This window comes from Panthera uncia (genome assembly GCF_023721935.1).
Source record: "Panthera uncia isolate 11264 chromosome A1 unlocalized genomic scaffold, Puncia_PCG_1.0 HiC_scaffold_17, whole genome shotgun sequence".
In the NCBI taxonomy this organism is placed as follows: Eukaryota; Metazoa; Chordata; class Mammalia; order Carnivora; family Felidae; genus Panthera; species Panthera uncia.
Genome location: NW_026057577.1, coordinates 6,030,476 through 6,035,627, shown reverse-complemented (window position 1 = coordinate 6,035,627; position 5,152 = coordinate 6,030,476). Strand labels below are relative to the sequence as shown.

Genomic DNA, 5,152 nt, shown 5'->3' with positions numbered 1-5,152 from the left:
TTTTTTTTTTTTTTTCTTCCCCTCCTCCATGGTTTTCTATTAAGTTTCTCAGGATCCACATAAGAGTGAAAACATATGGTTATCCGTCTTTCTCTGTATGACTTATTTCACTTAGCATAACACTCTCCAGTTCCATCCAGGTTGCTACAAAAGGTTGCCTTTTCCTAACTTGCCTAAAGGTGCCTCAGGGGCTAGGGAACCCCACGCCTGATCCAGTCCTTTTCCCACCAGCACCTCCTCACGCTCTGACCTTCTGATTTTTCCAACACCCTCTCTCAGCCTCTCACTCACTGCCCACTGACAGCCCACCTTACCAGCCCGGACCTGGATTCCTTCGGAACAGGCCTACTGACACCCTTACCCTAGCTCCTCCCTCGCAGCCCTGACCTTGGACTCATTCTCATACAGAATAAGCCTTGGACCTATCTATCCAACTCGTCTTTGCCCCCGACTCCCAAGCCCGAGAAAGACCTCGGGTCTTCCTACAGCTCCGCCCACTGGAGGCCCCGCCCCCGCCCACGTCGGGTAATACTCTCACCCTATCTCTCACACGATCTGCCCTGTCTCCCAGGATTTGCGGTTTGGCCTGCCGCACTGACACTGAAGTACCCGGAGAGGCAGCGAGGGCCCAACTGGGCCCTAGTTGGTGGAGAGACACCGGCCGGCTTGTTACTACTTAGCTCCTTCCTGTGGTTCATTGCGGCTGCGCGGCAGACGATGACAGCATCAAGTATTCTTGCGCAGAAGCAAGGCTTACGGTTGGCTCCATAGCTCAGGGGTTAGAGCACTGGTCTTGTAAACCAGGGGTCGCGAGTTCAAATCTCGCTGGGGCCTGCTGGTGCGTGTTTTTTTCCCCACCCTTTCCTCAAAGGTGGAAAAGCGGAAGATGCTTGAGCCAACACGAATTTCCGCTTTTCTTAGAGACCAGGCCTTAGGCGGAGCGGCCTGTTCCTTGACACTTAGATGCCCACCGACTAAAAGTGGCTTTACTTTTTGAAGAACCAAACCCACTGCGTCCGTGACCTTTCGATCACAGGCTCCGCTGGCTCCGCGCGTCTTCTCCACAGCGGTCCTTCGCTGGTATGCTTCGCAGGCTCTCTGCAAGTTCGTGGAAGGTCTTTCCGTTCCCCTCCTCTCACCTACTCAGGCCAGGGAGTCGCCCTGGTCTCTGTCTTCTTCGTTAAGTGGGGACCACCTGTCTGTGCCCACCTCTTCACAACGCACCCTGGGAATCTATTTTAGTCTGGAGGGGGACTAGGTTTAAGCCTTACCCTTGGCTCGCCATTGCTCTCCACAATCTAGCTTCCATAGTGAGGTGGTTGTCCAGTAGGGCAGGAACATAGGGTCAACGAATTCCAGGACCCCGGGACGCGCAGGTGCCGGAAGGTGCTGGTACGCTCCTGGCCTATCCTGGGCGTGTCTGTTCGGGTCTTGAAGCACTCTTGGCTCTTTGGATGGGAGCCGGCCGGTGCAAAGGCCTGTGGCCCCCATCCACCACGCTCCCTACCGGCTTACTCCCTTTGCCTCTTCTCCGGCGTCTACCCAGGTTTCCGCAAGCGGTTTTCTCCACTCTGTTGCCCCAGGCCGGGGTTGTTTTCGAAACCCGAATCGCGATAGAGTGCTGCCAGGAGTCAGCCGCGTCCCCACGTGGGGACTTTTCTGAAGGTCCCGTTTGACTTGGAGAGAGGACTCTTGCGGGCTGGGATAGCGCGGCGGGGCATGGTCACGCCTCTGCCTGAGCCACGGCTGCCTAGTAGTGCGGGCGAAAGCCGTGGCGGGATGGTGCCCTAGACCCTCCGTGAGCCTGGCTCTGCCTATCTGGCAGCGCCCCAGTTGTTCACTGGGGATTTAGTTTCATTTTGTACACTTGACTTCCTTTAACAGCATAAATAAATAAATAAATCAAAGTCAGAAGGTCAGCAGTTGTGTTTTTATTGTTTTGTTTAAAAGAAAAACTAAATGGTTAAAAAAAGACCGGAAGTAAATGGGACAATTATAGTCTTTAGGGCAGGTGTTACTAATTGTGGAAGTTTGTACTTTTCTTTATATAATTCCATAGAGAAGAGAAGCAAATGCTTACGACACGGAGGTGGTAGTAACGCAGGCCGAGGACACACGGTGGCTTAGGGCAGAAGAGAGCCCATCTAACGCTTTATGCGTCTCGAAAAGAGACGAGGACAACGCCAACGCCTTGTGGCGAAGAGGCGGGTTAGCATTGTGTTTTCCAAGGAAAAGTCCGAGAGGAGCAGCGAATGGAGCGGTCAATGCAGAGGGATGAGCAAGATCGTGGAGTGGCAGTAGATAAATTAGCACTTTTTTCCTTGGAGGAGGTTAACCACCATTCGTCTCCCACTCATTTTTTATAACTGCCGTTGTGTAGGAAATTTCTTTGCTGGCTGCACAAAAATAAACCTTTGGACCAGCTCTGAGTGGATTTTCGTGAATTTTACAGCAGGAAATCAGAATCACTGGTTTTTGTTTTTTTACTACTGAATAATCCAGCGCAGTTAAAGTCTTTTTAGGGAAAGCAAGCCTAAGACGAGGGAGGACAGCGCCCGCACAGCCCAGGACCCTGGTTTGGCGGGAGCCGATGGCTGCTTCAGTGCAATCTCGGGACAAAGCTTCGGGGACGGAGAGCCGGGGCATTCAGCCTGCGGGCCCAGTGTGCGCGCGCGCTCTAGTGCAAGCCTCCAGGGCTGCGCAACCACCACTTCAGCCAGCCACCCCAAGGGAGCGGGGTTTCCGGTCATCTTGTTTCCGCCTTACACTTCCCTACATTTTGTGAAGCTTTTGCAAATAAGGGTGTGTTGCTTTTCATGTTTTCATAAAACAATAAAAGAAAAGCTCTCTCCCTTTTACCAGGCGCCCCACCTGAAGGGACTACTACCTCGACTTCATTTCGCTTGTGGCGGCTCAGGACCCAGTCAGTCCCGCGTCCCCTCCAAATCCCGCGCGCGGTCTCTCCAGGAGCCCTGGGCTTCTCCCGGCCTCTGAGCCCAGACCCTGGGCCTCCAGACTTGAGCCTTGCTTGGGCTCCCTTGGGCAGGGGCTCCCAGTCCCCAAAGCGGAAAGTTGCCCCTGCCTGCTGCTCCTACCTGCTGCTAGTGAGGCACTCCTTAGGATTCCAGATTACATACAGAGGGACCAAGGGACACGGACCATTTACGCTGGGCGAGCTACCTACGGATGAGATTAATGGCAGATGCCCAGACTGTGGAGTAGGGATGCGTTGGGTGTGGGAGACTCAGATCCAGAGAGCAATTTCAATATGTCAAAAATAAAAGTCTCCGTCGGTGATAAAAATTACTTCTTGGAGAATCTGATTATGAGTTGAGCAAAAAACAGCTGAGCACAAAGTGGCTCGTTGGTCTAGGGGTATGATTCTTGCTTTGGGTGCGAGAGGTCCCGGGTTCAAATCCCGGACGAGCCCACTTTTTCAATTCTACTTTCTAGCTAGGTCCCTTATGTCGATGGTTTTGTCCTTGAACAGAGTTGGCATACCCAAGAGCTCTGAGTGTCCTGCGGTTTAGTAAGAAGAGCAGGTAGGAGAGTGAGTGAGCCGTTCCAGAACTGAGGGTCGCAGGTGAAGGGTTGGGTGCAGAACCGTTCGCCTTTGTTTTCCGCCAGCATGGGACCTGGAACCATCTTTTCTCAGTCGTAGAACTTTGCATCTAGTGTACCCAAGGAGGCTCTCTTAATCATCAAAGGTCTTACAGGGATTCTCCAGCCGGAAGTTTCCGTAGTGTAGTGGTTATCACGTTCGCTTAATACGCGTGGAAGTTCTCGGTTCAAAGCTGGGCCATAGCAATGTGTGGGGCTTCCCCTGCCATTTTTCTTCTTACTACTTAACATTTGGAGACTCTGTAAATCAAACTTGGTCCTGATTTAGAACATCCACCATCATCAACTACTTGCAATTTACTACATTGGGGTACACTTGGAGACTCTATGGGACATACCAGGGTCCAGTTCAGGACTTCCACATCACTTCTGCTTGTACAGAGACACGCGATCTTCCAGGATGGAGAGAAAAGGTATCTACACAGCCGTTTTTCCGCCTCAGCCACGTACGCCTGTTAAATACCTCATCCCAACCCACTCACTGTCTAGGACACCAGAGCGCACAGAGACCGCACAGAGCATCCGACAATCCGTAGCAGACTCACGCTGCTAAAACGGAATCCCAGACACCGAGGTCGGAGCGCTCCCAATTCTGCCTCATTCCTCTTTTGTGACCCAAAGCAAAATAGCATAAAGCACGTCAAGGAACTAGCAGCGGTGGAATTCATACCCACGCCTCCAAAGAGTCTGGAGCCTTAATCCAGCGCCTTAGACCGCTCAGCCACACTACCCTGCTGCAAAGTCCCTTTGGGTGTCTTCACTGCTGATAACTTTTCAAAGGTTTTTCAGGAAAAGGAAGCATTGATGAAAATTTACAGGTTAAAACAGAACCGTATCCCGCCCGGAAAGATTAGTTTAACCAGAGTCACAGGCAGGGAACCTGAGCTCCATGAGCGCTGACAGAGAAGGGTAGGCGAAGCGCACACCCCACGCCTTGGTTTTGGGAAAGACACTCAAGTCACTCCCACCTCTCACTTTGGGGAATGGGCCTGAACGCAGGGGAAGACTTCTATAATCTCACCTTGTTTTTAATTTTTTTTCAAATTAAACTGTGAGTGTATATTATTTTCAGAAATTAATGCGTAGGAATCTTGCACCCCCTCTCACTTAAAAAAACAAAACAAAACAAAACCCATAACATTTTTTGTTGGCAGTAGCACCAGCACTTTCAGAAGTAGCTGAGATCTGAGGCCTCCACCCGTGCAACTCTGCTACCTAAGATTTCCCTCCTTTTCTTTCTTCTTTTTTTCTTTTTCCTTTTCTTTTTCTTTTTCTTTTTTCCTTCCTTCCTTCCTTCCTTCCTTCCTTCCTTCCTTCCTTCCTTCAACAGCAAGCAAAAGTTTATTAGAGTATAAGATTAGAAAGTAAGAATAGTAGTAAAGCTCTGTTTACAGAGAGGGGACATTTAAAAGTGAACGCCCTGATTTCCACCCTTTAAACAAGTGTTTCAGCTGGAGGTATCGGGTCTTGAAAAAACACGCTAGATTGAATCCTATGCAGGGTATCCTCCCTTCCCTCCCCATTATAAAAA

General features: G+C 50.8%; 2 non-coding genes across 2 annotated transcripts; both read left to right on the top strand.

The window, feature by feature from the left end:
- Window positions 1-761: 761 nt before the first annotated feature.
- On the top strand, window positions 762-834 carry TRNAT-UGU (transfer RNA threonine (anticodon UGU)). The gene has a single exon. It is a non-coding gene; the product is annotated as a tRNA-Thr (tRNA).
- Window positions 835-3,358: 2,524 nt separating this feature from the next.
- On the top strand, window positions 3,359-3,430 carry TRNAP-UGG (transfer RNA proline (anticodon UGG)). Its single transcript has one exon. It is a non-coding gene; the product is annotated as a tRNA-Pro (tRNA).
- The last annotated feature ends 1,722 nt before the right edge of the window (window positions 3,431-5,152 follow it).